A 27,277-nucleotide genomic window follows, 5' to 3' on the forward strand; every position below is an offset into this window, starting at 1 on the left:
AGTGAATGACATGCAGTAAGAATCCTCCTGTATCTATCAAATCTTTTGAGTTCTTTTAGCAGAGATTCTCAATCTCAGATCTCTAAACTAGTTTTGAAAAATATTTTGATAACTAAATTTCAACATAATTGGTTTCCTTTAAGTCCTATATATTTTGTTTTATGCATTTAAAAACATTATTCTGAAGAGTCCAAAGGCTTCACCAGATTGTCAAAGGTATCTATGACAAAAGAAGGTTAAGAGCCTTAGCTTTAAGGGAAATGTGTTAAAAATAATAGTCATGCTTGGAGAGACTTACATGAACTGATGCTGAGTGAAATGAGCAGGACCAAGAGATCATTATATACTTCAACAACAATACTATATGATGATCAATTCTGATGGATGAGGCCATCTTCAACAATGAGATGAACCAAATCAATTCCAATAGACCAGTAATGAACTGAACCAGCTACACCCAACCAAAGAACTCTAGGAGATGACTATGAACCTCTACATAGAATTCCCAATCCCTCTATTTTTGTCTGCCTGAATTTTTTATCTCTTTCACAGGCTAATTGTACACTATTTCAAAATCCAATTCTTTTTGTACAGCAAAACAACTGTTTGGACATGTATGCATATATTGCATTTAATTTATACTTTAACATATTTAACATGTATTGGTCAACCTGCCATCTTGGGGGGGGGCAGGAGGGGAAAAATTAGAACAAAAGGTTTGGCAATTGTCAATGCTGTAAAATTACCCATGCATATATCTAGTAAATAAAAACTACATATATAAAATAATAGTCATGGGATGCAGCTAGATGGTGAGTGGATAGAACACCAGCTCTGAAGTCAGGAGGTCTTGAGTTCAAATTTGGTCCCAGACACTTAACACTTCCTAGCTGTGTGACCTTGATCAAGTCACTTAACCCCAATTGCCTCAGCAAAAAAAATAAATAAATAAAAATAGCATAGAATGTCATAACTGGAAGGGTCCTTAGGGAATCATTTAAACCATTCTATTCTCCCACTCTATAGATAAAGAAATCGAGGTCCTAAGCAGTTAAACGACTTCTACAAGACTAAAGATATCATTTTTTTTTTCATTTAACTGTTTAAATAAGAATGCTTCCTCTCTCTAATCATTAATGAGAAGCAAATTAAAATATTGAGGAAGCATCTCACATACATAACATCAAATTATCAATAATAATTAAAAGATATAAAATTTAATCCTGTCAGCATTATGGACAACAAATATATTAATTCACTGTTAATGGAATTACAAATTTGGGAAAGTAAATTGGAAGAATGGTTACAAAAATATTCTTACCCTGACCCAATAATTCTATCACTGGGAATATACCCTAAAAGTATTATCAAAAAACAGAAAAAAAGTTGTCTGTTTAAAGATTTTCATAACATTATATATAATTACAGTAAAATTAGAAAATTAGTCAAAACATAAGGGAATGGTAAATATACTGCAACTAAGAAATAAAAATATTAAAAACACAAAAACCATACAAAGACTTTTATGAAATAATACAAAATTTGAAGAATAGAGTACATTCTAATTACTCTCAGAGGAAAAGTAATAAGAATGGATGAATAATTCTGACAAGGAATAAGAGGAAGTGACTGAAATATTTATAACTCCTTATTAATTTAAATATTAATCATTTAAGCAAGTTTTGGGGGGCTGCATTTTTATTTGGTATTGCTTTTAACAAAATAATTTTGAAAAATTTAAAAATAATAGTTTTGAAAACATGAAGCCTATTTGCCTCTTCAAATACCCTCTTTCTCTTCCTCAAAATTCATGATCATATTTTCTTCCATGACAAACCCCCACTTCAAAATATTATAAAACCATCATATACTGACATTTGAAAATTACTGGAAAAGTTCACTCATCTAAATTCATAGAAAAATATCAAAAGATGTCTACATTGTATATCAACTTCACTCTATCTGCTGAACAACATAGCAACATAAAGCTAATTAGTGGTGCCTAGCACTCATAACAGAAAACACAATAGGTACCAAAATTACTGGTCTTAAAGTCATGGATTTTTTAAAAAGAGTAGAAATTCCCTTTAACTGAACTGAGCAATAATTAGGGCAGAACATCATTCATTCCTGTGCCAAAAAAAAAAAAAAAAAAAAAAAAAAAGTCATCAACTTCACTAATCAAAGAATTATATAATATTAGCTACATAGTCAACTTGCATTTATTCAAGATAATTACCAATGGTAATAAGCATAAATATAAAAGATGCAGTATTGCATTTTAATCCCCAAACTTAATTTTTTTTCTTCTTTTACTCTCATCAAACTTTTTAAATCAACTATAAATTTGATAATTTTAACTTTCCTCTATCCATCTTCTAGTATTAAATAGATATTAATGAGTAGTATAATGTCTCAAAGTTAAATAACAAATAGGAGATACTAATTATTTAGAAAATATGAAAAGTGATTACTCAGTTCTTTAATAATGAAGAGGTGACCATACAGGAAAATACAGTTAAACTGTATGGAACTTAAATGGTTACAAATTCTTTTCTGTTTGTCACAAGAATGGACATCAAAAAGTAAAGGTAAGAAATGTAATATATGCTAGAAACTAACCTGAACATGAAGGCAGTGTAATAGAATGGAAAGAATGCTGCGTTTGTAGTTATTGGACCCAAGGTTGAATCTCAGCCTTGTCACTTAATAAATGCATGATCTTAAATGAGGTCACTTAAAATCTCTGAGCCTCAGTTTCCTTAACTATAGTTCTAAAATACTGTAATCCTAACTTTACTGACAAAGATCCTAAATTTCCACCACATATATTTCAGGACCTGCATAATGCATTATTTAAAGAAGACCAAAAAATACACTTGCATGCTAGAGACTTGACTCCAGAATTTTCTCCCTATTAAGCTACCAGAAAGGTTTTAGCAGCATTGCCCATCTCTTAAAGGCATTCCCAATAGTAATTTGGTTTTATTTTTAGTAATTGACTGTAAAAGACAATTGCTTTGCTATACTAAGAAACAATTTCTTAATCTCCTAAATTTATAGCTAAAAGGGATCTAAGGCAGATTTAACTCAATCCTTTCTTTATTCACAAATGAAGAAATTTAAGGCAAGGAAGTTCAAGAGACTTGCCCGATGTCATACGACCAGTAAATGCCAGAGCTAAGACTCAAGTCCAATTGACTCCAATATCTAGGCTCATAACATTTCAATGCATTATATAAATTACTCTGAGGTTGCAATACTACCATCTCTTCAAAAACAAGGACAAAAAGTGCTAATAATTAATTTTTTATAGATAGCATAAGAACTATATGATTCTTAGTACCTTCTGCCCCACTTTCTACCACTTTGCTATCCTCATCACATAAACAAAAAGTGAACAGAACTGAGAGATATTTTGTGGTTTTTTTGTTTGTTTGTTTTGTTTATTTTCAGGACATCAATAATCACAGAATTAATCACAGCCAGCCAACAAGTTACAAGTCTCTTCCTAGCTAGGCTTGTTCCTAGAAAGCAGATAGTGTGTCAATTTATTTGTACTCAAAGTCTTTGGGGAATGGCAGAAACTACTAATTTGAATCTTGCTGATATGGCCTTTAAGAAACCAGGCCACCTCCATGCCAGCAAAGTATTATCCAGAGTAAAAAATTTTGTCTACCTAAAATAGAACCACATTAATATGGAGTGAAGAATAATCTGAAAATGAAAAAATTATTTTCATAATATATGAGAAACTGTAAATAGATCTCTTAAGCTGAAAGACAAATGATACAATGGAAAAAATTGGATATAAGTAATCATTTTAAATCTTGACTACCAAATATTAGCAAGTATGATCTTGGACAAACCTCTGGATTTGTTTTTTTATCTATAAAATGAGGATATTTCCTTCTCATATTAACTGACTTAGAGGGCTTCTGTGAAGAGAGTTTTTTGTAAACTGTAAATAATATTTAAATATGATCCATGATTACAAGAACAAAAGAATAAAGACTTCTTTTGGAAACATTCTATACTTGAGAAAATTCGACAAAGAATGACCTTCACATTAATATAATTATTCAGTGACAAATTAATAATTTTCCCAAAGGAAATGTAAGTCTAAATTTGTATATCAATTCATGTGCATCAAGTCTCCTGATCTCTCTGAGCCTTCATTTTCCTCAACTGTAGAAGAGCCCTTTTTAACTGGATCCTCTTTCTTCTCCAGACTTTTTACACCTTACTCAACACCACACACTCTGCAATCAAAGGGCTTTTTTTTTTTTTTTTTTTTTTTTTTGCTATTCCTCACACAAGATACCCCATCACCCAATTCAGATACTTTCATTGGCTGGCTGCCATGCCTGGAATTCTCTCCTTCCTCATTTCTACTTCTGGCTTCCCTGCATTCCTTATAGAACCAGCTAAAATGCTACTTTCTATAAATAGCCTTTCCTGATCCCTTCAAAATTAGTAACTTTCTTCTGTTGATTAATCCCAATTTATCCTATATCTACCTTCTTTGCACATAGTAGTTTGCAATGTTGTTTCCCTCATCAGACTCTGAATGCCTATCTTTTGCTTTTCCTTGTATCTTCAATGATTACACTTTAAAAATGTTTAAAGTTACTCTATATCTTTGGAAAGACATTTAACTTCCATTACTTCCAGCTAAAATGAAGAAGTTGGACTAGGTGACCTCTAAGCTAAGTGGTAAAGTGGATACAATACTGTGTCTGGAGTCAGTAAGACATCTTCCTGTCTTCAAATCTGGTCCCAGATACTTACTAGCTATGTGACCTTGGGTAAATCACTTCACCCTGTTTTCCTCAATTTCCTTATTTGTAAAATGAGCTGGAGAAGGACATGGTAGACTTCGCCAATATCTTTGCCAAGAAAACTGCAAATGGGGTCACAAAGAGTTGGACATGACAGAAAAACATCTGAAGAATAACAAAGGTCCCTTATACCTCTGGATCTAGGATTTGTTAAATAGCTTTTCTCAGGTTAGTCCTTCCATTAGTCAATGATCTTCATACCATTCTATAATTTTTAGGAGGTGAAATTATCCTAAGCAAAACATACTACTAAAGTCAAAGAATAAATAAAACTGAAGATAACAGAAGAAACTATTCTTTTTTTTTTTTCTTTCTTTCTTTTTTTTTTTTATTTTTTTTTATTATATATATATATATATTTTATAATATTATCCCTTGTATTCATTTTTCCAATTTACCCCCCCTCCCTCTATTCCCTCCCCCCGACGACAGGCAATACCATACATTTTACATGTGTTACAATATAGTCTAGGTACAATACATGTGTGCGAATATCATTTTCTTGTTGCACAATAAACATTAGAATCCGAAGGTACATGCAACCTGGGCAGACAGATATTAGTGCTAACAATTTTCATTCCCCTCCCAGTCAGAAGAAACTATTCTTAAGTGAAACAGGTTTACAGAAACTTACAGTTTGCTCTTCCAGATTAGCTCCTTAGGACATCAGATAAAGAACAAAAGCATTATGGGACACCAACTAAAAGAGGACATGGCTATTAAACTGTCATTGGGGGTCTAAGAGTCCTTACCAATAGAAGCTCAAAAAGAGTTGGCAGAGAAGCAATATGGATCTTTTTTGTTCTCTATTCTACTGTCAATTCCATATTCTCAAGTCACTTGCTATAGTACTATTAGGAAGCAGAATGGAAAACACATTCTCTGGAAAGGAAAAAAAAAAAGTAGAATCAGCCCTAGCTTTATCCCCATTGGTTTCATCTGCCTGATAACTAGCCAAAGAAAAGAAAGTTCACTCTTCTGACCATTGAATTTATCTAGTTATACTATAGCTATCAAGGAAAAAGTTTTCCTATGTATTTTTTTCTTCATAACAGGAAAACCACAATTTATTCTAATTAGGAAATTACATTTTAATTTGAGTTTGGGGGGGCCTTCTTTTAAAAAAACTGAAGGATAAAAATAATAAAATGTGGTATAAAAAAGAAAACAATAATCATTTAATTTCTGACTAAGCTTCTGAGCCAGCTTTAGCAAACAGTAAGTGGAAAATCTACAAAAAAATCTCTAATCTGTAAAATAGATACTTGTATCACCTACTTCATAGTGTCATTGTGGAAAACACTTTGCATTTTTTTTATGGTGCTATACAAATGTTATTATTTCATGTGCTAGAAGAAAAAAAAAAGGGAATCTTTTTCTTTTTACTTAAGGACGAGTAAGTTATATACCTCTGCAAGTACCTAAAATAAAAATAAACCCAGCAAGTTTACAATTTATAATCATAACTTACCCTTCTTTAAAAAATCCTGCTCAATACAAATTTAAAAGTTTTTCCAGAACAACACAATTCTTACAATTAAGATTTTCCAGGTTCTTTACTGAAATCTCAATTTCAGAAGCCTGAGTGCTATTCTAACAGTGTTCCATAATAACTCAACATTTACACAACTTCATTTTGTGATGTATGAGAAGAGACAGCAACACATATTTAAATAGTTCCATTAAAAAAAAACAAAAAAAAACATTTCTCCATTTGAAACAAATCATTCCCAATAGAAGCTCTGAATTATGAATGGTACCATTCAAAACTGAGGATATGATATTCTTTCAATATTCATAGAACTTAATACCTCTAAACAAAAATTATTCAGACTGATGTAGCTCTCATTGTTACTAAATCTAAAAATGACAGCAAAAAGTGTAATTTTTTTTTAAAGGGCAAGGTTTATCTACCAAACAAATCCCTCTGCCAAGTAATCTATAAGATTAGAGATTTTTATTTACTGACTCTCTTCCTTTAACTGTTAGGTACCATACACCTTTCAGTATGTTACTGTCTAGGCTGGCAAAATGTGGAAGATCTCATTGTATGGGATAAAAGAGGCTAAGTGCCTTTCTTTCAACATTAGTCTTTCTCCTTCTGAGGGAAATCTGAAAAAAATGCATGGTGGATTCAGCTTTTCTGAGCAGGTTATGTGTATTTTGCAAAACACCACAGGTATTTTGAGAGTGCTTGAGAAATACAGTAGCAAACAAATATGACAATCCTCTGGCAAAGGGCGTGCCTCAACAAAGACCCTTCTTTGCTTATTTGTTATCAGAGGAAGATGGACTCTTTCAGAATGGGTGTGGCTGGGTTCAAGACCAAGAAAAGGCTCCTGGTAGACTAGGAGCAATTACTTTCAAACATTCCTCTTATAGAAACTGTAGCAATCAAATTTCTCTGTGGTAAGCATAGGTCCTTCCCAAAACATCAAATGTTTAAAATTTGGTAACTGCTTCTAAGTCCTGATTTGTCTTGGGCTAAATAGATTGTTACATTTTTTAAGTACAATATTTTGCTTTATTAACTCTTTTACTGATCATTATGCTATAAAGCAATGATACAGCAGAAAGAAAACACTGTATTTGAACTGAAAGGTCTTGGTTGAAACCTTTACTCTAACATGTGATTTATGGATCCCTCGAGGTCCCCAAGACCATTTCAGGAGGGCTTCAAGGTCAAAACTAAAAAAAATTTATAATACTACCATAATGTTATTTTCCTATTAAAATGTGACTCCCTTTTCCACCTAGATATGTGTGTAAGATTGGATTTTCTTCATGTACTTCAACCAAAATAAAAAATCACAACAGATTGAATATAGAAGCAAATATGAGAATACAAGTATCTTCTATTAAGCCAGATATTAAAAAGATTTGTAAACTAAATTGTTTTTGTTTTGAAAGTTATTTTTCATTTGCAAATATATAATTTATATTGACATTGTAATAAATTGATTATTTTTTAATGAATGAATATTTTTAAAATTTATCAATTTTAATTTCTAATATAACAGATATTCGTAGATATATAATTCACATGAACAAAAGTTCTTTGGAGTCTTCAATAATTTCTAAGAGTTTTGAAGTCATCTTTGAGAAGCACTCCTTTATTCTCTGCTTTGTTATTTATGTGTGTAAACTTGAACAATTCAAAGCAAAAAAAAAAAAAAAAAAAAAAAGCAAAACAAACCCAAAAAAACATTCATTAAGTGTCTATTGCATATGAACACTGTGCTAGGCACTAGAGATGCAGCAGTGCTTGTTCTCAAGGAGACTGAAGTTTCCTAGGGAATACAGCATGTTAAGTTCATAAAGAGAATGGTAGCAACATAGCTCAGAGAGGGGGCAGCAAGAGAGCCTTTCCATAGGAGTTGACATCTGTGCTAAGGCTAGAGGGAAGGCAAGAATTCTAAGAGGCAGAAATGAGGCAGTCACTCATTCCAGGCATGTGGAGGCTAAGAGGGGGTGGAGGAGGAGCACACAAGGAAGATGGAAGAAAAAGCCAGTGCAAAGTCACAGAAGCAGGATGGAGATGAAAGGCTGAGTTTGGTCAGTTTGGTTGGAATGTGTGGAGAGGGGAGGAGGAGGAGAAACTAACCTGAAATGAGTCTGGAAAAGGGAGGATAGAGCCAGACCAACAAAGACTCTAATATGACAAGAAAAGTTTGTATTTTATGTTCAAGGTAATGGGAAGCCACAGAAAGTTCTTGAGCATGGGATTCATATGGTGAAGCTTGTATTGGAGGAAGATTGTTTTGGCAGTGGTACAGAAGACAGATCTACATGAAAGGGTAGAACCTAAAAGTCAGGTAACAAATTAGGAAATTTGTTAGATTAGAATAGGCCAGAATAGCCTGAACTCATGTATGTGATCATGTGAATGAAGGAAAGAGAGTATAACTGAAATCTGTTGTGGTGAGAGGGAGTAAGACTCAGCAATTGAATGAACATGTTGAATGAGAGATTGGACTAGATGACCTCTAGAGTGCCTTTCATCTCTAACTCTCTGAGGTTATAGTATGGGCAAAATCAATACAACTCTGGTTTATAGATAATGATATAAAAGAGACACTTTAGAAAATTGCATGTTTACAATTAGTCAAGGCCTTGATAACAAATACAAATATGCTGCAAATCATTTTTACCCAACATCCTGAAATAAAAGTAGATGATGTTGAAATAAAGTATGAAAAAATAATTTATCAGGTCAGTATAGATCAATGATGTAAATCTGTCCTTATCAAAGCTCAATTAAAATGTTACATCACAGAAATAGAAGAGGAAGTAGAAAGGAAAAAAATAAGCATTTATACAGTGTTTTGTGCCAGGTCCTGGACTACGCTTTAAACATATCACTATAACATGTGCATGGCAGCAGATGTATGTATTTCAAAAGGAAGCTAATTTGATTTCATTTGTCACGTAACCCAAACCTGGAATAATTTACTGTAGGATTTCTATGAAATTTGGCAAATGTTTTCTTCTCATTAGTATATAGCAGAAAATTTAAGTAGAATTTTAACATAAACAAGAAAAGCAATGTTATTTGTATAATACTCCACAAAACTAAACAAAACACAGTGTTGGCCAAATAAAACTGATAAATTGAAATATAAACTCTTAACTTTGAGATCACAAATATAATTCAATTTAATTCAACAAATATTTATGTGCCTACTATGTATAAGGCAGTATGTTAGGCACAGTTGCTAGACAGAAACAAAATTGACCCTGAACTTAAGGAATCCATTGCCTTTTAGCACATATAAAATCTTTTAATTTTAGAATTTTAATAACTTTAAGAATTTAATTAACATTCTACAGTAAGACTTTTCAATTAATATTTCTTAATCTACAAAAAAATATATAAAACTCAGAATTTTATTAGGTATAATTTAGCAACAACAAAAAAAAGAGTTGTGCTATTATTATTTATTTCGACATTTCTAATCATCTATTAGTTATTGTCATTCTATATATATTATATAGGTCTAAGATAATATCATTTTTCATCATAATATTACTGATCTGCAATTTCTATATTTCTTTGCTAAGGTTTCCTTATTTAAAATCCTCTAAATAATTTAATAACAAAAATATATTAAGAATAGTACCCTGTTAATCATTTCCATTATCTGCATAAAAGTATGTTAAATATTAAGATGAATTTAAAATAATAATAAGTGCTATGAAATATACTTATATTCTTTAAACTGTGAACATGACAATACTAATACCATATGAGACCACTTTTATCATAACTACTAAATGACCATTTATTTCTAAGTACAATTTAAGGAAATAAAGTCCTGGATTAGGACCAAATTTGGTTCCTTAGAAAAGATTTGGAGTACGGTTCTTTGAGGTCATCTGGTCCAATTGGTTTATTTTACAATTGAAGAAACTGAGACCCAAGGAAGTTAAGTGGTTTGGCCAGGGCTGTAATAAGTGGCAGAGCCAAGATTTTAATCCAAAGATCTATGACTCCACATTTAGCACTGTACCATGCCTTGTTAAAAGTCAGAAATTCTTTTATATTTTCACAACAATTATAAGACAGAAATTAATTTTGGAAATTATCCAGTCTAAATTCTTATCTTAATTTTAGAATCCAGAGCCAAATCTAGGCAATATTTGTGGATATAAGTCAAGTTTTTCCTCCTCAATTCTACCTTTCTCATTTCCAAGTCCCATTAAAAACTTATTACTAAAAATATATTTTTTTCCTTGCTGATAGATGATAGCTAGCTAATCTGACAAACAAGTTTATCTTGATTCATTGTCCCTTTCAGATCTAAATGACAAAGGTCTTCTGGACATAAACTCTTAACTAAAAGAAATGTTCCTATTATCAGGAATTTCAGATATTATGTTGAACAGCAAGAAGATTTTAAGGCAAGACTTTAGTGACCCTCAAATCACATCATACAAGACATCACAGCCGAAATCTCTTTCTCTGTTGTCAAAGTACCAAAGAGAGCTCAAAAAAGTTCCTCATCAAGTGCTTCCAAAGATTTTTTTGGTTCATAAATATTTGATATTTTATGGTTCACATGTATTGATTCCAACAGTAAATAAAATTCTTTTTAAAAAAATAATAATAGTTTTTTTTTCAAAATACATGCAAAGAAGAGTTTTCAACATTCACCCTTGGAAAACCTTGTGTTCCAAATTTTTCTTCTTCCCTCTTCTTCTTTCCCCTCTCTAGACAGCAAGTAAACCAATATAAGGTTAAACATGCGTAATAGTAAAGAAAATCCTTAACCATATCATAATAAACAATATTTAATTTTAAACAACATATCAAGATAATATGCATTTATAAATATATATGAGATCAAAACAATAATACATCAAAAGAAAGAAGGGAAAAAAAGAAAAATATGTCTGAAAAAGTCCATTATAAATGTTTTTACTAAGTGAGAAAGGAAGTCTGCTGAAAAATGATGCTAAAAGAACATAAGGAAGAAAGTCTTGTGCATAATAAGAGTCCTCAAATAAGAATCCAAACCTCTAATTCCATAAATGCTATTTAGAGCTTTATCACTAAGGACTGTTCACAGGGCAAAAATTCTCTACATTTTTATATTCTCTAAATGTCTTAACATTATATCTATCCCTAGATCTTACATTCCTAATAAGAGGTATTTAGGTAAAAAAACCTTAAGCAAACAAAGGAGAAAATTCAAGAAGAAGCAATGCTAATAGATTTATTTATTATCTATAATTGAATTTTACCTTTTAAAATAGAATTTTTAAAAAATATATAGATGTTCAATATTTTTGACTCTCTTAGCATAAGAATGCCTCTCAAAAAAAATCTAGGGGAGGCTGTTGTCCTCAGATAAAGTGGAGAACTTTTTACTTGAATGACTTGTCATGTGGAGTGACAAATATTGAAGATAAATTTCAAAATTTTGTCATTATTTAAATCTACATATAGATTCTAACTACATAGTCCTTTATTTGTATTTAAATGAACATTCAGAATGTTCACTATAATAAATGTTACTGGATCACATATGAATTCTAAATATTTTTAATATTAAGAATATTAAGAACAAAGTCCATAGTTTTACCATATAATCTAATTTTTTAAAAAATGATTCAGAATCTTCATTCACTGTTCCAAAATCTCACACACACACACACACACACACACACACACACACACACACACACACACACACACACATTTATAACAGAAAAGATGAGTACAGAATTTACTGGCAATGTGATTATAGACAAAGTTATATACAGATGTCCATCAGGGATAACCCTAAATAAAACTATTTAATAGGTGAAATTTATTTCTAAGGAACTTCTTCCCACTAAGACTGCCCTACTCTTTTTCTCCTTCCTATAGACCTTCATCAAAACATGCTTGCTTTGAATTCTAAGATCCTGCTTTTTGTTTTATAAAACCGAATACAATAAAAATATTGAATGTATGCGAATGTGCTACAAATGGGTACTAGATGTATTTTTTAAAAAGCAATATCCTTCTAAAGAGACAGTTTCTTAACCCAAAGAAATAAACTCTAATAGTGCAAATTTCAAGAGCCATAGCAGAGATAGATGTTCAATATTAAAGAATACATGGGAGTTTACCATATTGACCTAAGAATTAGGCTGACCTGGATAGTCAGCACATAAGTTTCATTCCAACCACCCCTCAACATCCCACATCAATTTAATCTATATATTGCCTCTATACTTCTGGTTTTTAACATACATGTATTTTGTCTCCCAAGGATTATAAATTCTGAGAATTAGGACCAACTTAGACTTTAGCACAGAAGGAACTCCAATTTTTGCTGAATTGATGTTATGCTATCATTTCCATTCATGAGATAAATTTTGAAGGGAAACACTATGAATTAAGCTTTTCTTTTTTTAAAAAAGAAGTATATAAATTTCCAATAATAGAATCCACTGAAAGCATGGCTTAGGCCTGTGTATACTAGCTAACACAAACTTCAGATTTTCTTTTAATTGCACAATAATGCTGAGGTGCCTACATTCCCATTGTGAAATTTTTACACTGTGATACTTTTCTCAGATCCTATCATAAGGAAAACAAAACAGAAGGAGGAAAACAACTTCTAAAGAATGAAGTATAAAGAAAACTAAGAAACTTCAGTTCATGTCCATTATAAGGTTTTTCCAGGTTCATGAATGTGAGATGATTCATGCTTTCTGGTGGAAACAATAGGCAGCTTTACTATATTCCATGATTTTCAACCCAAACCACGATAATATTTGTGAATGTTAATGGTATTTTGCTTTTAAGAGCTGATACTTCTCTTACTTTACTCAGATGATATGATATCTGTCTACATATACATGTGCACACACTCATGTGAATTTTTTCAAGACAACATAAACAATGCTTTTTATTACATAAAGCTCAAATTTGACCACTCAAAATCACTTAATTTCAGAGCTGGAAGTAATCTCAAAAGCTATTTAGTGTAATCTGTGATCAAAAAAGAATATTATTACAACACAATTAACCTTTGCTTGAAGATCTCTGATGAATGACAAAATGATGACTCCCCCAATCAGTCCATTCCACTCCTGAATAGCTTTAATTGATAGAAGTTTACCTTACATCAAACTCAAATTTGTGTGCCTTTGCAATGCCATTGTTCCAAAGTTATGCCTGCTGAGGCCAAACAGAAAAAGTCTATTTCTTTGTTCACATCAAAGCCTTTCAAATACCTGCACACTGTTACAATGTCCTTCCTGGATCTTTTCTCCTCAGAGTAACCCCCTTCTGTATATCAAGATTCTCTGAAATCAAAAGATAGCCCAAATGTACAAAAAAATGGAACAAACATCTTCTGTCGGGTCAAATTTTATGAAGCATTATACCTCAGGAAATCTGATACTTAAGTGATAGCAAGAATCAGTTTAACTAACATATTAACAGGTAACATGGAATGTACATTTCCTAAATTAACAGAAAAGATATTTTGTTAAACAAATCCTTCAGATTGAAAGCTTTTTATTACTGAGATATGCAGAAAGAGAATATTGTTATTTCTTTCTTTTCCACACAAATATGTGAGGTAGAGACTATTTCCAGTTCTTTAAACTACTTCTAGATGAATTTGGGATAAGGAATAGACATAAAATTTCACCAGTCCCAGGAATTCCATACTACTCTGCCCCTCTTTGACTTCTAATCAGAGTTGCTTGGAGCATTAAGAATGGATACTGGTGTCCAAGGGTCAGAGATCCAGAATGTGCCAGAGGCTAGCCTTGAACCAAGGCCTTATTGGCTTGGAAGACAATTTTCTTTCCACTGCACCATGACATTTCTTAGTAAAATTTGGGATGATAGTAGGTTCAGAGAACATTCATGTTAAACCTTGTTTACTTCAATTCATTTGTATTTCATTTCCTTTCACTTTGGAGATAAAAGGAATCCCAGGTATTAAATCCCAAATATTAATATATTTGATAAATATATTAAATCAACATATTTCACCTAGGTTTCAACTGAAACAATAAAACTACAATTCATCCCAATAATGCCAAATAGTGGCATACAACCTGAAATTTTGCCTAGTTAAAGGATTTAAAAAAAAAAATTACTATTCACAACTCTTCTTCTTTTTTTTTTACTAGTAGCATATTATCACTATGGTCACCTGTAAAAGGACAGATATAGTTTTCCATTTTAAAATCCACCACTAGAGATAGAACATGGAACTGTGCGGTGGAAAGCAATCTTGGATATTTTAAACATTCTCACAGAAAACTCAGAAAAAATCAGTGAAGTCTTCAATAATAAGCTGGATAATAGGTGAATATAAACTAGTGAAGTCATTACTTCGTGTTTTTTGTTTTTGTTTTTGTTTTTGCCTAAATAATTTATTTGAAATTATTTGAAAATTCAACATATAGCTGATCTTTTTAATTGTGACAAAGTAAATCTACATACAAGAGGGACTGAAAATCAACTACATAAAACATATTCAAATACCCCTACAATTTAGGATATAAGACAAAACCAAACATAAGTAGTTAGGAAATAGGTGTGACCAAGGAAGGTCGGGAGAGTCAGAAGTCAAAAAACAAAAAAGGACTCAGAGAATATGGGAGATATTACAAAAGGAGACATACAATCAAAGAAAGTAGAGAACTGGAAATGGAGGTGGAACTGAATGAACAAAACTGAGTAATTTGAACAGATTAGATTTTTTAAAACTTTCAAATATGTAGCAAATTATATAAAATATATTAAAAGGAAAAATGAAACAAAGTTTATACATAATGCTACAATAATGTAAAGAGGCTACTACATATATATACATACACACATATATCTCAAGATGGATATAGATAAAATGGAAATTCAGGAATTTGGAAGAAATCTGATACAGGATTAATTAATTTTGACTTACTGATTATTCAGTGATTTAAGAAAAATTGCTAATTACATGGATAAGTTCTGCTGTCTGCCTCGGAAGCTAATTTCCAAATTTGAGGTTCTGATGCAGATAACAGAGTTTATACAACTACTGTTTTACATATATGTTTGTATGTTGTATATGTGTATGTAAAATGCTAAATATATTATGTACTTATGTATTAGTTTCTAGGTAGGCTTTTATTCTTTATTTCTCTTCTTTCTGACTGGTTCTCATTATAAGCTACATTTTCACTTCCACATTGAAAAAAGATAGTGACAGAAGACAAAGGATCCACAATAATTCTTTAACTAGAACTCCCTCCCTTTTGACTTTTTCAATGACCCTTGATTATTTACTACATACTAGAAGGCAAAAAGTAGTTTATAAAAAATAAGACAGAACATTAAAGCCTTAAAAGTAGAATGATCACTTCAGAATGTTCAGTCATACTTTCTAAACTGTGGATGTCGTCTAGGGAACACAATATTCTAAACTGAATTCTGGAGTCAAGAGGACCTGGAGTCAGGAAGAGTGAAGAAGACAAGTTCAAATTTGGCCACAGACAATCACTAGCTCTAAATCACTGGGCAAATCACTTAAACCCCTATTTGCCTCAGTTTCTTCAGCTACCTCTCAGGGTTGTTGTGAGAATCAAATAAAGTAATATCTATAAAGTGTTGACACAGCAGCAGGCATATAATGGATGATTAATAGGTGCTTGTTTCTTTACTTGTTTTTCTTATATTCAAGAAGTCATAAAACTTTGAATCCAGAAAAATTAAGTAAATTAGAGAATCATACATCTAAGTATTATTTGGCCATTTCAAGTTGAATATGATTAATTTTCTACTTCTGTGAATTTTAGATTTATTCCTATGCTGTCGGATCATTTGAACACTTACAATGTAAGTACAAACAAAAACTTTGTAAGCCTTTGCATAATCAAAACCTACTGAGAAAATCAAAGTGTGATGAATTTAGAGTCAGAGGATCAGGGTTCAAATTCTGTCTTCCACTTAAAGGAGTCATGAGACACTGAATTGCTTAATCTCTCTAAGTAACTGTGATTTTTCATTTCAGCTCCTTCTCATCTCCACATGCCTTTGCCACAAGCTGTTCCAACAGAGACAGCTGGGATGAGGCAGGTGATGGCACAGTGGATACTAGTCTACTGGAAACCCTGAGTTCAAATTCAGCTTACTAGCTGGGAGAACCTGGGAAAGTTATTGAGATATTCTGTTTGATTAGTTTCCTCTACTACAAAATGAGAATAAAATAGAACTTTTCCAGGGTTGTTGGGAGGTCCAAATGAAATTATATTTGTAAAACATTAGGCACATCTAACACGAAATGGGCACTTAATAAATGCCAGTTTCCTTTCTTCACAAAATACTCTTTCCTAAATAGATATTGAGGGATACTTATCAATTGAGGAATGACTAAGTTATGATACATGAATATAATGGAATTATTATTGTTCTATAAGAAATAAGCAGGGTGATTTCAGAAAAGTCTGGAAAGATTTGCAGAAACTGATGCTAAAATGAAATGAGTAGAACCAAGAGAACATTGTACACAGCAACAAGATTATGTGATGATCAACTATGGTGGACTTGGGTTTTTTCAACAATGAAGTGATTTCAAGATAATTCCAAAAGACTTGTGATGGGAAGAATCATTCACATCTAGAGTTCTGGAGACTGAATATGTACCAAAAATAATATGGAATTTTCGTTGTTTTTTTTTTTTTTTTTGCTGTTGCTGTTTGCTTCTCATTTTTTTCTTTTACCTTTTGATCTGGTTTTTCTTCTGCAGCAAGACAAATATGGAAACATGTTTAGAAAAATTGTATATCTTTAACCTATATTGAATTGCTTGATTTCTATGGAAAGGGGAGGGTAAGAAGGAGGTAGAAAAATTTGGAACACAAGGTTTTGCTAAGGTAAATGTTGAAAACTCTCTTTGCATATGTTTGAAAAAATAAAAGCTATCATTTAAAAAATCATCTTCCTTCACCACTTTTTAGAACCTCCGTCTTCATTCAGAGCTCAAATAAAGAGCCAACATTCATGTGAGGCCTTTCATGATTATTCCCAGCTGCTACTACTCCCTAATTAGTTTGATTTATTTTGCATATATTTTGCTTTTATTTATATGTGTATATAGCGTTTGTTCCCCCCAAATGTAAACTACTTGTGGGGCAGAGTTTGGAACTTTGATTTCACTATAGGGAATTTCATGGTGAGAAAACTACCAATACTGGCTTGGAGGTATCCATCTATCTACTCTGCCATGATGTGTCTCCACTGAAAGAGATTAATTAGTTTTATCTTAGCTTTTATCTTGATATCCAGAATTCCTAACACAGTGCCTGGAACACAGTAAGTGTTTAATAAATGTTGCTGGTTGATTGAATTGGACTAATGACTTCTAAGATCCATTCAGTTCTGAATCTCTGTTTTTATTAAGTAGCTTTTTAAACAAAGTGATCAAAACTGCTACAATTGAGTTCTATAAGATAGGCTTAATAGTTAAAATTTCATATCATAAAATTAAAGGTCCTTGATACCTTAGAAGCATTTTATGTTTTCATTTAAAAAGCACTGGCTAAATTTCATAAATTTTAGTAAAAAAATCTGAGGATTTTCATTTCCACATACAAAATTGTAGTTTTCTCCTTCAAGGAAAGAAAATTTCTAAGAGATAATATAGAAACTAAATAAAAATGAAAACCAAAATCCTATTTCTAGATGCCAATAATTATATTTACCTAGCACTGTGCTTCTTTCAAATATTTTTTAATAAATGCTAAATACATCACATTTTTCTTTATAACTGAGGGAAGCATGGTTTTCTCCCCCATTTTCAAATGGAAATAGAAGGTAAGAGTCATAAGGTCATTTGGAAGTAGATCTGGAGTTAGATCTCGAAGTATCCTGACTTTTGGTCTACTGTTGTTACTAGTAGGCCTTACAGATACTATTGTATCTTTTCCACTCTATAATCTCTATTAGACTGTACACTTATGCATTTTCTGAAAATCAGAAAGTGCAAATTTCTCAGATATAAAAATATAATAATAAGTCACAAATTCTAAAAAGATTATTTATAACTCTCCATCAAATCTTTCCTGTTCACAAACATTATTTTTCATCTGAGCACATCAGATCTAAGTTTGTAGGAGGCTAGCACATACCTGAACAACTTCATAGTAGATAAAATGAAAGAACAGATCTCTGCTATAGGAAACAATGTCATGCCAAGAAATATCATCTGAAAAATAAATGACCTGTATTCTGCAAAATAAATAGGGCCAATAAGGAATCCAATCACAGAATAAAAAATAGCTTTTGTAATACCTGTGTAATTTTAAAAAGCTTTTCATTTTGGAAAATTTTTAAAAATCCTTTACTAAAGAGAGTATCTTTCTAAATGAAGAGTTTGGTCAGTCACATTGGTATATATTAAAACAGTGGATGATTAATGCACTTTTTCACATATGGAAAATAGTAAAATGCTTAAGGTCAATGTTTAAAAGGCAACATCTGAGGCATATTGCAATATAATCTAGTGTCCAACACTTCTGATAGAAATTACTACTAGCTATTTGTCACCATAACTTTCCTCTTTCTTATTATACTTTCTGATTTTTTAAATTTGTAGATACATAGTAATTGACTAAGATTTCATTAAATTTTTAAATGGCTTTATAAATTAAAAATGATCGTATGCCCTTCAATTTTTGGCAAACAAATTCTTAAATTATATGTGTAGTTCTGGTGAGCTCCTTTTATCACTAGTAGTAATAAACTAAATTAATATCAATATTTTGCACACTAAAAGAAAATCTAATTTATTCAAATAAAATTAATCATATCACTTTAATCAGTGATAGTAAATTTAGAGGTCATACCTAAAAGAGAAATGTCAGATAAAAAGGTGAGTTTCCAGGTACAGGTTCTATAGTAATTGAAAATTTCCAGACTTATCAATATATTAAGACAAGTCATGATGGCATTTCCCCAAAATGTTTTCTCCTTAGAAAAATTGCAGAATATTAGTATCTTCCTACACTATTTACCACTCAGCTAATTGAAAATAAATTGTTAAACTGATAAGAGCATTATTCTATCATCTCATGAGTATACTTTTCAGGGTTATATAAAAATTTGAGAAGAGAAGCACTGAATCCCACAACATATCTTACATTAGATTCAAAAAGAAAAACTCATAAAAGTCATTTGCTTATTTTATTAGGACAGGTTACACTTGTAAAAGGTAAAATTTTTAAAGATAAAAATATGCAATTTTCTATCAACAACCTGAGGGGAAAAACAATGCTCATTTATTTCAGGCATACAAGCATCATAAAAGATAGTAAGGCACAATTCATAAGATCATTTTACAATAATATCTTTAATTCATTACATAAAACCCATGTTAACATTATAAAACCAATTATAAATAATTTAGTCGATCACCTAGTTGAAACACTTAGGACATCTCCCTTAAAAAACCAACTATCCCATAAAACATGTCTCACCTAACATCTGCATTTTCAGGAGCCAATTAAAGTCATTACTTAAGGTATATTTAATCTTTTAAGGAATCAAATGTTTTTAGTACGAGGAAACTATGATGTTATCACAGAAAGAATAAAATATCTAGGAGCTTCTGGCCTATTTACCCTATACAAATATTTTTTTAATTAAGATTCTAAAATAAAACAAACTTTCTATATTTAACTCTTTACATTAAAAAGCTTTAAAAATACTTAAGATTATGGTTTATTCACAGTAACATATTGTTACAGTAATATTACAGGAAGGTTTCCATAAATCAGCCCCTTATTTCTAAAAACTTTTCAAACAGCACCAACTATCATATTATTTACATAACCAGCAAAAACACTAGTATAATTCCACAGTGATGCATACTTTCTGAAAAGATTCTCCTGATGGAATTTGGCAGATGCCCATGTAGGACCAACCTATTCGTTTAATTACATTTATTAAAAACTTATTTCGATGGCATAAAGATAATAAAGAATTGAACCACTGTGGTGTTCTGGATGCTTTTTCTGTTCTTTAACATTTCAAAACCTATTTTTTATTTAGCCCAATTTGAATCCTAGAGACAGCTAGTTCAGAACATGGTTTAAAAAACACCATCTGATATAAAATAGCAAAAAAAGCTAGAAGTCTCAAAAGCATCATCATTAGTAGTTGCAAAGTATTTTTTTTTTCAGTAACTGTGACTTTTTAATGCCATTAAAGTAGTAAGAATACACTTGCAAGTTAGACATGAAGATACAGCCACCTCTTATCAAAAAAACAAATTAAATGACTACTAAACTTGTGTGTGGTCACTTCGTGTGAAGGGTTATCAAATACCCCAAAGGAAAGGTATCAGAGGCACAAAACTCTCAGCATGGGCAATTCATTCCACTGCACCTAAAAACTAAGGAACTTACATTGTGAATGTGCTGTAACACCTAGGCACAGAAAGGGCGAGTGAAGGATGAAGAGTCAAATCAGAATGTTCGCCCTCCCCTTTCCAACAGGTTCAGATGAAAGACTTTCTATTCTTTACAGCTGGATGATTTACTAATTGTAACAGCAATAACAGCGCTAACAATAGCAAGATCCTAAGATATGCCATTTAGGCAGTAACCTGTCTTTCCCCGCTCAGCAAATCACGTTTCAAAAAGGGGGAGGAGGGAATAACCTCTCTTACTTCAGGTCCATCTTGAAATAAATAAAAGTTTAATTTCGAGAAAAATGGATTCATTAGCTATTTTATCCTGTTAGTCATCAGCATGGATTATCAGATAACATCAGGTTAACTGTCGCTGCTCACGAAGGCATCTTAAAGATAGGAAGCATCCCACTAGGGTTGATTATTATAAATATCCTATTACCCTGAAGTCGCCTGCCAATACCTAGGAATACATTAAGAACGATGAACGGGGTGGGGGGGGGGGGAGAAAAAAGGGAGGGAGTTACCACCTTAAATTCATGTAAGGGAAGAAACCTCTAAATCCACAACGTGATCCCTCCCCTCCCCCCACTAAAAAAATAGACCAGCTACATTTTGAAACCCCCAGAGGACAGATACGGTCTGGTACTCACCCTTCTCTGAAGAACTCCACTCACAGTCTAGCTCCGACACTGGGAGGGAGGGAAAGGAGGTGTCTGGCTGGCTGGAGGGGGTGGCTGTGTGCGGCGGGGGGTGTCGGTGCGTCAGTGGAGTAGATGATTGGGAGTTTGGGAAGGGAAAGGTACTTAGTGGAGAAAGGGGGGATGGGAAAAGAAAATAAAGTCCTAGGGAGAAATAGAGAGGTGAAGGGATGAGAAGGTGGGTGGGCGAAAAGGGGGACAGAGTAGCCCCCTTCCCCAAAATAAACCCGACAACCACCAGCCCTGGAGGAGGTGGGAGGGAGGGTCAATAAAATAATGAAGGAGTGAAAAAGAATAAGCGTTGGGTCAGTGACTCTTAAAAAAAAGAAGAAGAAGAAGAAGAAGAAGAAGGCTGGGAAAGGAACGAGGACGAGACTTTAATGGAAAGCCCGGGCTGGCAGGGAGGCATGGAGGAGACGCTTTTGCTCTATCCCATCCCTTTGCAGTCCCCGAGCAGAGGAGGAGGCTGGCTGAGGGGGAAGTTGCTGCTGCTCATGAGGAGGAGGAGGTTACACTGTAACAAGTACAGACAGACAGCCATGGATCAGAGGGGAGCTGGGAGCGGCGGCGGTGGCCGAGGCGGCGGCGGCAGCCGAGGCAGCAGCAGCAGCAGCAGCAGCGAGCGGCGCTGGCGGCGGCGGCGGCGGGCGGCAGCACCGCCTGCTCCACTAGCACAAGACATTTAATTGGATTGATGGGTTGTGCAGTGACTCACAGACTTTACAGAGTCGTACAGCAGTCCCCGCCCAGCTGGACAGGGAAGATGCTGGAGGGGAGGGGAGGGGAGGGGGACAAGGAGGAGGAGGTGGAGGAGGAGGGGGAAGAGGCTAAGGAAGATCCGAGAGAGGAGGGGAAGGCGGTCGATCGACCCGACCCAGGGGCGAGGCGTTGGAAGGCGGGGTGTGTGGGGTGGGGTGGGGGGGTGGCAGGACGGAGACGCCCAATAGCTAAGCCCGCCCCGGGGACGGACGCGAGCTGCGGCCAATGGGCGTGCCTTTCCCTGAGCGGCCGGCGTCACCCCCGGTCCAATGAGTCTTCTGAGGACACTGCCGCGAATTTGGGGGTAGGGAGGGAGAGTATCAGAGTTGGGGGAGGAGAGGTGGGTGGACGTTGAGACTGAGGAGGGGTGAAGGAGAGAAAGATAGGAGTCCCTTTCTCTCTGGTGGGCGTCTCTCTTTTCCTCCACCCCGACCATGTGCTGCCTCCACCAATCAAAGCTCTGCCAGGGAGGTGATGGGCGTACTGATGGGACCAATGAAAAGCGGGAGGAGTAGGCCAAGGAGCCAGAGAGGAAGAAGTAGGAGGGTCTAAGCCCCTCCCCCCACCCTCCCTCTCCATTTGGGCTGGTCACGCAAATAACTGTGAGAGTTGGAGCTGCCGGGGAGGAGGAGGAGAAGGAGAAGCTAGCTGGGGCTGCTGGCTGCGTGACAGAGATAGGACTGACTGTGCTGCCGACTCTGAGCAGGGAGAAGGAGGAGGAGGAGGAGGAGGAGGAGGCAGGCAACTTACTCAGCGCTGCCGCCGCCGCCTTGATCACTCTATGATGGGGAAAGAAGTCGCACAGACCCCTCAGGCGGCCCCAGGACTCGGCGGGCTGCTGGATGTGAAAAGAAACATTTTTTCTTTTAATCCAAAAACTTTGACCCAAATCTGGGTTGTGAGAGCCACATGAGTCCGAGGGGGTGTAGACCGCCGGACTCAGCTTTCCGGGCACCTTCGAGATGACTGGACAAGGGGGTGGGTGGGGGATGTGCCATCTTTGCGCACTCCTCCCTCCCCCCCCCCCGCTTTTTTTTTTTTTTTTTTTACTAGGAGTCAGCTTTGGGGCGAATTCAAAATTACTCATATAGAGAGAAATATATATACGCAGACATGTATGCGTGCATATACACATGGCATATACGTGCATATTTCTTAAACACATAGGTATGTTTTGCACACATTCATGTATATATATGTACACATGCACAATTAGGTATATCTACACACACACACACACACACACACACACACACACACACACACACATCCTTATTCCTGATGTAATTTCTGAAAAGCCTCTTCAACTCCACTGCCCACAGCAGTGACAGCTGACCCTGTCCTCCCCCCCACCCCCCACCGAGAAACCTTCCCCTTAAGTCGCCATCTCTCCGCCGGCCCCACTTTCTTCCCTCCCCATCCTGTCTTCTCTACCTTGCCCTTCTACGAAGGCAGCAACGAGGATGCACACCCAGTGGATCCTCGGCTCTGTCTATCCCCAAGAGCCATGGCTTTTTTCACTTTCTTGGCTACAATCCAGGAGTCTTCGCACAAGCCTTAACCCTTTCCGTGCCTTTGAACCGATGAAGAAAGAAACACTTTTAGGTCAGCAAAGCGGGGGGAGCAAATAAACCAACAGCAATCTATCATCCCCACTGTCAGATGAGGTTCTGGCGGCACTACCTAAAACTTGTTCTTCATAAAGCAAAGAAAGAGAAACCAGAAATCATACCTGCGCCAAAATAAAACAGCTGTTTTAAAAGAGCCCTTCAAAAGAAGCTCCCGAGTTAGTTCTGTGTGTACAAATCAGCCAAGGCCCTTGACTTAATTTTATGTATAGAAAATCACTGCGTGTCTAATATGGTTTTTGAATATAAGAATACGCTATGAGAAAAATGTTAATTTCAGAAACCTTTTTTTTCTCCCCCTGAGATTGTTTCATAACTTAGCCAAATGTGACATCAGAAAGTTTTCTATGGAAGTTTTTTTTTTTTTACCAGTAAGGTCTAGAAAAGGCACTGGTTCTATAACTTCATTACTGTAGGGAACTCCTGGGAGAGCAAATTGCCTTTTCCCATGCATGTTGGCTCCTTTGCAATTACAATTGAAGACATTTTGAAGTGACTTGCCAAGGATCACATAGCTAGTACCCGCCAGAAGCAAGTCTTGAACCTATGTCTTTGAGATTGTCTCTATACTATGCTACATTTACTAATACATTTCTTGTATTAGTACATAAAATATACTATATTAGAATACATAATAAATAGACTTCAACTTAAATATACAGTAATGCCTTCTATCTAAAGATCTCTATTAGAGTTAAGTGACCTAAAACACAGTGAGCCATGAGACAATTTTTTTGGTGACAATCTACTATTTTCCAGTATATTATAATACTTATATTTTTATAAAAAGTTTGCAAAACACTTTACATATAGCATCTCTTTTGCTCTTCACAACTTTTCAAAACATACTATTATCATTTTATAGATGGAGAAACTGAAGCCTAGAGAGGTTGACTGCCCAAGGTCATATAACAAAGTAAATATAAAAGACAGGATTTGAACCTAGATCTTGCTGACTACAGTTCTAATGATCTCTTCACTATAACAGGCTGGTGTTTTGTTTTGTTTTTTTTCTTTAGAATTGGAGTTAAGTGACTTCCTCAGGATCACATTGCTATTAAGGTCACTTAAGTGTTTTGAGGTCAAATTTGAACTCAGGTCCTCCTTATTCAGCAGCACCAGTATTCTATCCACTGTGCTATCTTGCTATCCCTAAAGCTATTTCTATTACATATCTCTTTCTTTCATATTCTATTCTCTTATTCCCTTTCTCTTATTTTTATCTCTCCATCAACAACCATCTCTTGTGCTTTTTTTGTCTTTCCCTGCCTCCCTTTTCCCTTTCCTCCTTGACTAGGTTTGGCAGCTATCAGTTAATGCTAGGCAAAATGGTAAAGTTGACAAAATGTTTCTTCTGTTTTCTGGGTGTGTTCCCACAGTTCTATTTTAAACAAAACTTAATATAAAAATACTTCATGTATAGTATTATTCTCAAGATTTTAGTTTACTAGAGACATATGGCATAGCATAGACCATTTTAGTCTCATGTCCCTCACATCAATTGCCTCCTTTTTTTCCTTTTTATATATCTTTTCTCCCATCCGCCTTCCTTCTATATTTAGGTACAGTAAGACACAAATAGACACAAATAGAAATCAAAATGTGATTTTAGTTTTAGGGGAAAAATAAGAGCATTTGAGGAGGGACAGTTCAGATAGCAAGAAAGATGAGAGTGAGAGAGAGGGAATCAAAGAGAAAGTATGAACAGAGAGATTAGGGAGAAATGCAAGAGAAATAGAAGTCTTAAAGTCAAGAGAAAATTGAGAGGCCATCTGTCATGATCTTCCTCTCTTCCCATATGTAGAGAGGCCAGCACTTTTGTGTTGGATGGAAAGCAAAACTAAAGGCAGTGATTCTATTGCTGGGAGAGTGGGAGGATGGGGAGTGGGGCAAAGGTTGCTAGCCTCTTTCAGTGTTCTCAGTCCTGTCCCAGCTCCTGTATTTTGCATGGAACATGAGGGGACCATGATGAAGGGTTGAAAGCACTCTCTTTACTACAACTTTATTCTGCTCCTTTGCAGTTTCTAAGTACAGTCCTAGAAAACAATTTTCTAGAAGCAATTGTATAGTAGGAATTAAAAAGAACTTTATAATCATAACTCAGATAAAAATTGAACTGAAAGAGTCCAATGGAGTGCCCATGCAGTAGAAAAAAAAGCAGAGAAACAGAAAATTCCAGGTCATCTGAGAAAGCAGTTAACATGATGATTTCACCAGAAAATGTTGGTGGCTCTCTACTTTTAGAAATGTGAGTGCATGTGCCCTGCCCACAAAGGATCTTTGTGTGTGCCTTTCATATGTGTTTCCTGCATATATTTTCTCCCTATTCATAGAATCATAACCTGTGAGAGAAGATATTACCAAGTTTAGGGGGTCAAGTTTTTGCTGTACTGTTTGACTGTTATGTCTTTTACATTTAATTCATGTATTCTCTACTAGGCTGATAAAAAGAAACCTGTCAACTTATGTTTTATGGCCTATGGTAGTAGACTGAAGCTAGATACTGGCCCATATCCACAATGTGTCTGAGACTTGGAGTATTATAGGGGAAAATCAGATTTTGGCAGTAGGATATAGATGGCATATCAATTCTTTACCACAAATTTTCTTGACATCATCTTCCATTCTCCCTTGTTTGTCTTTGATGAAGTGGCCTTCCTTTTCTTTGCCACAGCCAATCTAACTGAGAACTTGATTCCATCACCTTCTGAATCATCTAGTTACTTGTCCCTTCTTCCCAACCTTCAACCTCTCCCTAGAGAGAGTCAGATTTTCAAGTCCTTCCCCAGATACTCATCAGTTATATAACTGAAGGCAAGTCACATTTCTATCAGTTTGTTTCTTGATTTATAAAATAGAAACCATAATACCGCACAGAATATTGTGAAGTTCAAATGAGAGGGTATATGTAAACCTTATGCAAATGTTAGCTATTATTAAGAGTTCTCTTTGCTGCTCAGAAAGATATCTATTTTTTTTCCCATCCTTAAAAAGCTATTATCTCTCTTCCCTATCATAGCTAAATTCCAAAAGCTGCCTATCATTCCTTATCATCACTTTCTCCCCAGTCATTCATTTATTTCTATGTATTTATTTTTTAATCAATAAAAATCCATCTTCTCACCTTCATGCCCCCAATCCCTTACCCATCTCAGTTGAAGACAAAAGAAAAACAAAACTTGTGTTACAGGCATCCCATAAAGATATTGTAGATTTGGTTCTGGACTACTGCAATAAAGTAAATATCACAATAAAGTGAGTCATATTTTTTTTATTTTCCAGTGCTTATAAAAGTTATGTTTACACTAGTCAGTTATATGTATAAAAGTATCACATCCACAAAAAATGTACATGCCTTAATTAAAAAATACTTTATTGCTAAAAGAATGCTAACTAGCATTTGATCCCCCAGTGAGTTGTAATGTTTTTGCTGGTCTAAG

General features: G+C 34.4%; 1 protein-coding gene across 3 annotated transcripts in view; it reads right to left on the reverse strand.

Annotated features, from left to right (window-relative positions):
* SERTAD2 (SERTA domain containing 2) overlaps positions 1-27,277 on the reverse strand; it is a 195,482-nt gene that overhangs the window by 114,163 nt on the left and 54,042 nt on the right. The window contains exon 1 of one of the 3 annotated variants that reach the window (XM_074287060.1): positions 21,403-22,153. The exons of the other annotated variants lie outside the window; for them this stretch is intronic. The gene's annotated coding sequence lies outside the window, so the exon portion shown is untranslated. Of the gene's footprint in view, positions 1-21,402; positions 22,154-27,277 lie in introns of those variants that run through there. 3 annotated transcript variants of the gene reach the window in all.

This window comes from Sminthopsis crassicaudata, chromosome 2 (assembly GCF_048593235.1).
Source record: "Sminthopsis crassicaudata isolate SCR6 chromosome 2, ASM4859323v1, whole genome shotgun sequence".
NCBI classification, from domain to species: domain Eukaryota; kingdom Metazoa; phylum Chordata; class Mammalia; order Dasyuromorphia; family Dasyuridae; genus Sminthopsis; species Sminthopsis crassicaudata.